This window comes from Orycteropus afer, unplaced genomic scaffold (assembly GCF_000298275.1).
Source record: "Orycteropus afer afer isolate SDZICR_OR568_19922 unplaced genomic scaffold, OryAfe1.0 scaffold00228, whole genome shotgun sequence".
In the NCBI taxonomy this organism is placed as follows: domain Eukaryota; kingdom Metazoa; phylum Chordata; class Mammalia; order Tubulidentata; family Orycteropodidae; genus Orycteropus; species Orycteropus afer.
The window spans coordinates 4,845,353-4,856,192 of record NW_006921815.1 but is presented as its reverse complement, the minus strand read 5'-3'; positions in this window follow the sequence as shown (position 1 = coordinate 4,856,192).

Sequence of the window (10,840 nt, the reverse complement as noted above, 5' to 3'; positions counted from 1 at the left end):
TTTGTTTTATACCACTACATTTGGAAGTGTTGATTATGCAGCAATAGTAACTTGAACAGAATATGTTACCAGGAAGTTAGATTCTACACATTTAATAAAATTCATGACCTTGAGTTTGGGACCACATGACAGGCCGAATGTAGTAAGGTCTTCAAGACACTGTTAACAGATGCCTGATAGGTCTCAAGGAGGTGGTTAATGAGAACAAAAAGAAAAGTAAGTATGTTATTAGAAATTAGAGGAAAGGGGAATCTTTTTTTTTATATATATACTGAATGATGTTTAGCAAATGTTTACTTGCAATAAAGTGAAAAGTAGAAAATATACCTAGTGAAATGGTGGAACTTGTTCAGCAAAGAGAAAGCTGTCAACTGTTTTTTTTTTTTTTTTTTTCCCTTTTTTTACCTCCAAATTACAGAGTATAGGTACAGAAAGCAACTCTGGTGGCACAGTGCCTAAGGCATTTGACTGGACACCAGGTGATTGGCGGTTCAAACCCACCAGCTGCTCTGCAGAAGGAAGATAGGGCAATCTACTTCCTTAAAGATTTACTCCCTCAGAAAATCGTTGGGTACAGAAATATGTTAAAAGTAAAATTATTTAGTTTTCAAGAGAATTTAGAGGATTATAGAAGAAACAAGATGTGCTGAGTTTAAAAATAAGATAATCCCTCATCCCCAAACTCTTCTAGGGGAAGATTCTGCAAATAAGCAAGGATCTCAAGATAATGTTTAGGATTTGTCAGCTGAATATAGTCTCAGTGTAAAGATTAAACAAAATGTGTGACTACAAATGTCTCTGTTAAGGTGTCCTTGAGCAGAGTTGCTAAAGCAAAGGGAAGAAATAAAAAAATAAAAGAGCTGAATGGAAGACTTCAAAGAGCTGCTCAAGCAGACAAAGCCAATTAGTATAATGAAATGTGCAAAGACCTGAAATTAGAAAAACAAAAGGGAAGAACATGCTCTGCATTTTCAAGCTGAAAGAACTGAAGAAAAAATTTAAGCCTGAGTAGCGTATTGCCTAAGGCACTTGACTGCTAACCAGCAGTTTGGAAGTTCAAACCTATCAGCCACTCCTCGAAAGGAAGGTTGGGCAATCTCCTTCTGCAGTGATACAGCCTTGGAAACCTAAGGAGGGGTCACTATGAGTGGGGTCTGACTCTATGGCAAATAACAACAACAACATGGGCAAAATATTGAATGATGCAGGAATCATCAAAAGAGGATGGAAGGAATACAGAGTCACTATACCAAAAAGAACAGGTCAATCTTCATCCATCTCAGGAGGTGGCATGTGATCAAAAACCAATGGCATTGAAGGAAGAAGTCAAAGAAAGCTGCACTGAAAGAATTGGCGAAAAACAAGGCTCCAGGAATTGAAGGAATACCCATTGAGATGTTTCAACAAAGGATGCCCCACTGGAGTCACTTACTAGGTTATAACAAGAGATTTGGAAGACAGCTACCTGGCCAACTGATTGGAAGACATTCATATCTGTAGCCATTCCAAATAAATGTGATCCCTCAGAATGTGAAAATTATCTAACAATATCATTAATATTGCATGCAAGTAAAATCTTACTGAAGATAATTAAAAAATGATTGCAGCAGTACATTGACAGAGAACTTCCAGAGATGCAAGCTGGATTCAGAAGAGGATGTGGAATGATGGATATCATTGCTGATATCAGATGGATCTTGGCTCAAAGCAAAGAATACCAGAAAGATGTTTACTTGTGTTTTATTGACTATGCAAAAGGATTTGATTATGTGGATCATAACAAACTGTGGATAACATTGAGAAGAATGTGAATTCTGAAACATTTAATTGTACTCATGAGGAACTTATACATAGACCAGGAGGCTGTTGTTCAAATAGAACAAGGAGACATTGCATGGATTAGAATCAAGAAGAGAGTTCTTCAGGGTTTTATCCTTTCACCATATGTATTCAATCTCTTTGCTGAGCAAATGATATGAGAAGCTGAACTATATGAAGAAAAACATGGCTTCAAGATTGGAGGAAGAATCATTAACAACCTACGATATCCTGATGATACAACTTTTTTTGCTGAAAGCGAGGATGACTTGAAGCACTTACTGATGAAGACTGAGACTACAGTCTGCAGTATAGATTACATGTTAATATAAAGAAAACAAAAAATCCTCACAACTGGACCTATAAGCAGCATAACGATAAATGGAGAAAAGATTGAAGTTGTTAAAGACTTCACATTGCTTGGTTCTACGATAGACGCCACTGGAAGCAGCCGTCAGGACATCAGAAAATATACAGCATTAGGCAAGTCAGCTGCAAAGGACCTCTTTCAAGTGCTGAAGAGCAAAGCTGTCTCCTTGGGGACTAAGGTGAACCTGTCACAAGCGATGGCATTTTCAGTGACCTTATATTCATGTGAGAGCTGGACAATGAATAAGGAAAACCAAAGAAGAATTGATGCTTATGAGTTGTAGTGCTGGCAAAGAATGCTGACAGTACCATGGACTGCTAAAAGAACTAACAAATTTGTCCTGGAGGAAGTGCAGCTGGAATGCTCTTTGGAAGCTAGAATGGCCAGACTTCTTCTCACCTACTTTGGTTATGTTATAAGAAGCAACTACTCCCTGGAGAAAGATGCCATGCTTGGTAAAGTGGAGGGTTGACAAAAGTGAGGAAGTCCCTCAATGACATGGATTGACACAGTGGCTGCAATGATGGGCTCAAGTATACCAAGGATTGCAGAGGTGGCACAGTTCTGGATGGTGTTTCGTTCTGCTCTCCATAGGGTCACTGAGTCAGAGATGACTCGACAGCACCTAACAACAACAACAAGGTGAAAAAAAAATTAGGGTGATACCTCACAGAACCTTTTAGATAGAGAAAAAAAAAAAAAATGCTTTCTTAGGGTTGTGTCTCATTGATCCTTTCATTTAATCAGTAAGACTTTTAGGATGTTTACTGGTGGTGTCTCGTAGCACACACAGAAGAGGCTAAGGTAAAAATGAGTTAATCTCAAAGTTATTTGTGGTTATTATTATTATTTGCCTTTTATTATTATGATGATAATGATGATTTGGGTGAAAGTTTACAGAGCAAATTCACTTTCCATATAGCGGTTCACATACACTTTGCCTCATAACACTGATTACAATTTACCACAATGCAACAGCTCCCCTCCCAGTTCTTCCCCAGAGTTCTCTCTTCCCTGTGTCTGTCCCTCCATGCAATCTTGCTCCTTGAGCTGTCTCCCTGGCCATACACATCCCTTCTTATTCTTTTATGATTGTTCTCTACCTAGTGTAAATATTCACCTCATATACCTGTCTTTTGTTTGGATGGAAGCCATAAGAGTGGGTTCAATTCCAGACCTGAAGGGTAGCTAGGAGTCATAGTCTCAGTGGTTCCATCAGGCTCTATAACACCAGTAAACCTGGTCCTTTTATTTTTCAAAATGATTTTGAGTTTTGTTCCACATTGTTCTCCCACTCTATCCAGGATTTCCTTCAGAGATCCCCCTCTGAGGGGTTGACATTGTTAGCCAGGCACCACTAGTTGTTCTGGTCTCATATTCCTATAGGCTGAGGATCACATGGTGTACCAGCCACTTGGACTAATTGTTTCCGTGAATCTTTGATTTTCTTCATTCTTCTTTGCTCTGGATGAGGAGAGACATATTGTTGAATCTAGATGGCCTCTTGCAAGCTTTTAAGTTCCCAGTTGCTACTCACCAAAGTAGGATGTGAAACAATGTTTTCTGTAGTATGTTACACCAATTGAGCTTGATGTCTCCTGTGACTATGGTCCCAAGCCCACAGGTCCAACTACTTGCTCCCTCTGGTTAGCTGGTTGTGGCCAAGAAGTGACTATAACCTTGTCCCTTGTCAGCTCTACTATTTACCTGGGAATTCTTATAGAACATACTAATACACTTGTAGAAACTTTGCCTGCCAACCCTGTACATGGTTGTGGGCACACTCCCTTCCTGCAAAGACATACCTAATAGCTTAGCCTGTCCACCCATATATTGTGGATATTATTTTTATATAATAGATTGAACTATACACTTTTCATAAGATATTTGATATAAAATAATAATAATAAATTAAATGAAAACTATAGGAGCACTGGTAGTGTAGTGCTTAAGGCATTTGGCTTTTTACCAGCAGGTTGCCAGTTCAAACCCTCTAGCTTCTCTGTGGGAAGAAGATGAGGCAATCTACTTCCTTAAAGATTTATAGTCTCAGAAGTCCAAAGGGAGTTGGACTGTAAGAACAGAAAGAGCAGAATTGGAAACATTCCAACAGACCCCCAAACTCTATGGGTACAAAGAAGGTTAAGGAAACTACTCAGCAGCAAATAAGTTTTATTTCTAATAGAGGAGCAAGGATGATTCAGAGTAAACCAAGAGACCAGAAGGCAGGACCAAGAGTCACAGAGAACCCATTCCTAAGGAACAGTACTGGAATACAATCACTAAACCATCCATATTTGTTTCTCTGGATTTCAGTTATGCTTTTGAGTTTTAGTGTTGGTGAAGAATACCGAAAGTACCATAGAGTACAAGAACTAAAAAATTTATCTTGGAAGAAGTGCAGTTGAAATGCTCCTTGAAATCAAGAATGGCCAGACTTTGTCTCACCTACTTTGGTAATGTTGACAAGGAGACCATTCCTTGGTGAAGCATATCATGCTTGGTAAAATGGAGGATTAATAAAAAAGAGGTAGGCCCTCAATGAAATAGATTAACACAGTGGCTGCAGTGATGGGCTCAGATGTAGCAAGGATTGTGAGGTTGGCACAGGACTGGGCAATGCTTCATTCTGTTGTCCATAGGGTTGGTATGAGTTGGAGCCAACTCGACTGCACCTAACAACAACAACAAGGACTAGTGGCTTCTCTGTGCTTCCTCTTTTTATTTTTTTCTTTCTATTTTTAATAGGGGCATCTGTTGTCTTTATTGCCTGTTCTTTCTCTTTATGTTGGCTATGAGATAACTGCAGATTGATAGAAATTTTACCTGAAGTATTGTACTGGAGGCCTTTCAACTGATTGAGCTGATTGAGATGATAACATCCTGGACCTCATGCCTGAAGGTGATGTCGTAAAAGAATTGGACTTTTTGAGGTCATGGTGGGAAGTTGGGTTATTTCATGTCCAAAAGACATGTGAATAATTTTGGGGTAGAAAGTGAGTAAAAAAAATAAAAAATGCCACAACTCATAGTTCCAAGACTGTAAATCTTTATGGAAGTAAATTGACCCATTTTCCTTCTGCAGAGTGGCTGGTGGGTTTGAACCACCAATCCTCTGGTTAGCAGCCAAATGCCTTATCTACTATGCCATGAAAGCACCATAGAAAGTGGGTTAGGAGCTTGAAAAACTGAAGGCACATTCTGTGATTACTTCCCACTGAGATGTTGGGATTATGTCCCTTTCCTTTGAGTAGATATTTTATGCCTACTTTGACAAATAGACTGCAGCAAAGATGATGCATGTGACCTTCATAAAATGTCAGGCCATATAATATCCACCTTATTTTATGTAAAACTGAGCTGAATTGCAACCCAATTAGCTGAGTCTGTGTTGTTAGATTCCATTTTTATATACTCTGCACATTACTTCCACCTGAGTGAAGTCTTCAACTCACCTGCATCAAGGTGCCAAACACAGAAGTCAAGAAGCTATCTTAGCATCCTACAGCACAGCTCTTCTAGTCTCAAATCATGAATGTCATTGTCAGCCAATTGAGATCTGCCAGATGTGGTCACATCCATCATAGGAAAGAGACAATCCATCCTTGATGTACCCTGTCTGAATTCTTGGCCCACAGAATCTGTGTACATAATATAAAATAGTTGATATTTTAGACCACTGAGTTTTGGGTGGTTGACTATGCAACCATAGACAGATGGAATACAGCTTTTTTAAACAATTTATATGAATAATATTCTTTTTTTGAAAAACTTTCCCTCATTTTTTAAGAAAATTTAAAAATAAGTTTTGGCATTTATATACAGAGCAAAACATATAACATTTCAATAATTTCTACACTTATAATTCAATGACATTGATTATAGTCTTCAAATTGTGCAACTATTCTTGCTGTCATGTTCTTCATTATCTTTTACATATCACTTTATCTTGTGTTACAACATCAGTCAAAGCTTTTGCTATTTGGCATACTTTGCATATCTAAATCATAATTTTTGACATTTTAGGTGATCCTTCACTCCTTGCATTCCTTTAATTTTGACTGATGATCATTAAAACAAAAGATATTTCCCTCTGAGTTCACTGTTTTGTAGCATCCTCACTTACACATTTATGTCATAGACAATCTTTCATATTGTAGTGGGTTCTTTTGTGGTGCTCAAAATTATACCCACTTAGAATTTCAGAATATGACTGTCTTGTTTACTGCTATAGAAAAAATACCACAAATAAGTCATTTTAACAAAGAGAAATTTATTTTCTCATGGTTTAGGAAACTAGAAGTCCCAATTGAGGATGCCTGCACTATGGGAAATTTTTCTCTCTCTGTCACTCTAGAGAAAGGTCCTTCCTTGTATCTTTTGAGCTTCTGCTGTCTTGGGACATCTTCATGGATTTGACATCTTTCTTCCCCCATCTCTGCTTTCTCACTTCCTTGTTTAATCTTTTATATCTCAAAAGAGATTTACTTATACAATAAGGCCAATGAGCTGAACATCTAGACTCGGGAGATACACTCTTTACAAGAGTCAAGCATGGAAGATCAGAAAAGCAACATTTACACAGAAGAAAGCTAGGCAGGCAGGAATGTATAAGTTAGAGGGACACAGGGAAGCAGTAACCACAGGCAGGAGGTGGGAGAAGAACTTTTATGTAGTGGGGATTTTAATCAGTGCCCAAAACAAAATGGTTATGAACTGTTGAAAGTAAAATAAATCTACTTTGTAAAATTGCACCCACATCACAGTAAGCACTTTAAAAAAAGAAGAAAGACTGACTTAAAACACACTCTAAAGTAATATGTCTCATTAACATAACAAAGAAAATCCATTCCCAAATGGGATCATGACCACACATGTAGCAAAAAAAACATACTACTGCCATCACACCCATTCCAGCTCATATTGACCCCTGTTGGGTTTCCAAAGCAGTATATCTTTAAGGAAGTAGATTGTCCGATTTTCCTTCCACAGACCAGCTGGTGAGTTTGAACCACCAATCTTCTGGGTAACAATCAAATGCCTTAGGCAGTGCACCACCAGAGTTCCTAAACAACACATATATGGGTTAAGATGTATAACATATATTTTGGGGAACACAATTCAACCCATGACAGTGATCTCATATGGAATTAGGGTTTGTTTGTTTGTTTTTACCCCCACAGTTCTGTACCTGAAAAAGGGTTCATCTTTGTTGTCTCTACCTCCCGTGTACCTCTCTGTCTTCCTCTTCCTCAGGGCCACTGTGTTGATCACTCACTTTTGGTACATTGCCCTTCCTTCACCCAAATAAGTACTTATCTTCACCTATCTATCTGTGTTCTTTTAGAAATTTAAAGTAAGAATATCAAAATGAGATAATCCTGCATTAGAATAGGCCCCAAATCAATGATAAATGCTCTTGTAAGAAAAAGAAAATAGAAGATACACAGAAAAAGCAGAGAAGGCCATGTGAAGACAGGGACAGTGAATAGAGTTTTACTGCCAAAAGCCAAAGAATGTTAAATATTTCCGGTAACTACCAGGTAAGAGAGAGTCAGAGAGTCATGAAATGGAAATTCCCTGAGAGCCTCCAGAAGCAATCAACCTTTTCAATGTCTTATTGAGAAAACATTTGTGTTGGTTTAAATCACTTGGTAGAGAGCCTTAGTGACACAGTGATTAAAGTGCTCAACAGATAACTGCAAGGTTGGCAGTTCAACCCCACCAGTCATCCTATTGGAGAAAGATGTGGCCGTCTACTTACATAAAGACTTAAAGTCTTGGAAATTCTAACAGGCATTTTTACTATGTACTACAAGGTTCACTATGAGTCAGAATCAACTTTAAGGCAATGGCTTTGGCTGATTTGAAAAACTACTTTGAGATAATTTGCTATAGCAAGTCTAGGAAACAAATACATCAACTAACACAAGTTTGTGATTTTTATCCTGTCATCCCTTGAGTCACACTGAACTGAGTGTAACCAAGTGGCTTTATCAGAATTAATCTGTGGTGGAAGCATTTCTTCTCTTATTAGAACATCTCCACCAACATGGAACTTAATTACCTAAAAATAAAAATAAGCATTCAGTGAATACATGCAGAAATAATTATAAAGTCTTCTTCTCCACTCTTTAAACTTCTTCTCCAGAAACAGGTACTCTTGACTTAAAAGAATAATACCTAGTATAAATTATTAACTTACAGCACATACCACATTCTTCTGGAAATCATTACAGCGTCTCAATGTCTTGTCACATTGCCATGCTATAACTGAATTTTCAAAAGCCATTTCACCATTACACAGCAAAATCAAATTGCTTCCACTGATAGGATAAGTATTAGGAAAAGTGTATTTCATTGTTATTAGTGCCTCTACTGTGATGTGAATCACTTGTCAGAAGCAATGCTTTATGAGATATCATAAAAATCTTCCATAAAATCCCAGATTATAATAGTAGAAGAGAGACAAGAGTCAGAGAAAGCAAATGAAATTACAAAATAATAACATTGCAAGAAAGGTTAACTAGTACCCACTCTGACATATTAGGGACCCAGTGATAGTTATTGCTTTAGAAAATTTGCAATAGCTGTTTAAACAAGGAAGGGGCAAGGGTACCATAGAGAAAAGAGCCAATATTATTGAGCCCACGTATAGCCTACAATTTTGTTAATATTCTCACTGTGTTCATGAATCCTTTAATCTTAGAATGTTCATCTTCTCCAGCAGATTTTTCAGAAATTTTCTGTAAAGAAAATCTCTTAATAAACATACACATTCCACGAATATTCATGATTTCTGGATAATTTAATGAGTTCTATTTGTGTACTTATTTCCTAAACATCTTTGACATTAGCTATCTTATTTTGCTACCAACAATAGGGTAGTTGGTTAGTCAGTTTCAGCCCAGTAATTAATGCATATATTGACTGAATTCAGCTCTTACTCCAAGTAATGTGAACAGCAAGACACTGTATTTGAAACAATCATTTCTGGGAATATGACTCCCAGGAACATGATTTACAGGGCAAGAATATTTCAAACAAAACATCTCACTGAAGACAAATTAAAAAAAAAAAAAAAAAAAACTTGCTGCCGCTGACACGATTCAACTCACAACAACCCCTCTTTGGGTTTCCGAGGAGTTATCTCTATAGAAATAGATTGCCCAATCTTCAAGAGTGGCTAGTGGGTTAGACCCACCAGCCTTCTGGTTAGCAGTCAGATGCCTTAGGCACTATGTCATCTGAGAGCCTAACTAAACAATATGGAAGGAAAAAACATATATGATCTTCTTTAAAGCACAGAATGCTTGTAAAAAGGGGGCAAGGGGACCACTAGGCTAAAATTAAGAGGAAGTTACATCTTAGAGAGTTATGGAAAGGATAGGGAGCCACTTTTTTCCCTAAGGCCATTTGCCTTTATTAAAGTAACTGAACTATAATCTGATGGGTCTCGTCAAAACCAAAAACAAACTCATTGCCATCCAGTTGATTGCATTTCTGAAGCTATAAATCTTTATCGAAGTAGATGACCCATCTTCCTTCTGTAGAATTGCTGGTGGGTTAGAATCACTGACCTTCTGGTTAGCAGCCAGGTGTCTCATCCACTACACCACCAGAGCTCCTTGATGGCCTAGTAGAGTGAGGAAGTTAGAAATCATACTCTAGAGACTACTAAAATTGAGCATCCTAAAGGAGATCTTCCATACTCAGTTTGACTACCTCAAGAATTGTGCTTTCTTAAAATGATTGGACATTACATCCTATCACATATAGATTCTTTGTTGCTGTGTGAAGCAGGAATACAGGAAAATGCTTCCAAGAACCGAAAAATACGTTTTACCCACCCAAGTTTGCATCATCAATGTCCAATAAACTTCAAGTCATGTGTTATAGAATAAATCTGTTCTGGCTTATGTCTAATAGAAGAATACCCTGATAATTTCCTGAAGATGACATCTTTATTTCAGCTCTCAGATATATCCCAGAAATATTATTTCAAATATAATGTGCAAAGCATAGTATAAAATATCCAAGTACCAAAATAAATAACTAAATAAAATATGAAAAGCACCATAGAAGATAAATTGTAGGCAGAAAATTGATCAGAAAGAGACAAAAAATATATTAGGAGATAAATTATTAAACACAATGTTTGTTGTTGTTGTTGTTATGTGCCGTAGAGTGGGCCCCGACTCATAGCGACCCCTCCTTGGGTTTCCAAGGCAGTATCACTACGGAAGTAGGATTGCCCAAACTTCCTTCCGAGGAGTGGCTGGTGGGTTTGAACCACCAGCTGTCTGGTTAGGAGGCAAGTGTCTTAGCCACTATGCTACCAGAGCTCCCAAACACAATGTAGAAAGGAAAAAAAAAAAATCTACCTACTAAGTTTGAAAAAATAAAATCAAAGTTAAAGAAATATGCAGAGTATTGTGAACAATAAAATGTGACATTTAGGAGACAAAGCACTGAAAAGGAAAGACAAATTATCAAAATTAAACACTCACAGAGCAGGCTAAAAACCCATACACCACAGTAAGGAAACAAGTGTTGTTGTTGTTGTTGTTGTGCTGTTGAGTTGGTCCTGACCCATAGCGACCCCTCCTTGGATTTCCAAGGCAGTATCACTACAGAAGTAGATTGCCCCAT